We start from the raw sequence: 289 nt of genomic DNA on the forward strand, positions 1-289 counted from the left end.
GATAATATCGTCTACCTAAGCCCTAACTCCACCACTCCCCGCCCCCGCCGAGACAACATTGCCGACACGCACCATAAACACACACCATGTTCAGTTTGGCAGGGCTCTACGCTAACTTTTCTTCTTAAAACATTTAGGAGCACGTTCAAAATTTTAGGAGCACCTTCTAATCAATAATCCAAAATTTTATCAAAAATTAGCCTTCCCATTACGAGGTGATATTTGACTCCTTAAAGTGATTAACAGTGGAATTTTGTTTTTACCTTTGTAATGGCATTTTTCTAACTTT

The sequence above is a fragment of the Sinocyclocheilus rhinocerous genome, unplaced genomic scaffold (genome assembly GCF_001515625.1).
Source record: "Sinocyclocheilus rhinocerous isolate Xijiao unplaced genomic scaffold, SAMN03320098_v1.1 scaffold767, whole genome shotgun sequence".
In the NCBI taxonomy this organism is placed as follows: domain Eukaryota; kingdom Metazoa; phylum Chordata; class Actinopteri; order Cypriniformes; family Cyprinidae; genus Sinocyclocheilus; species Sinocyclocheilus rhinocerous.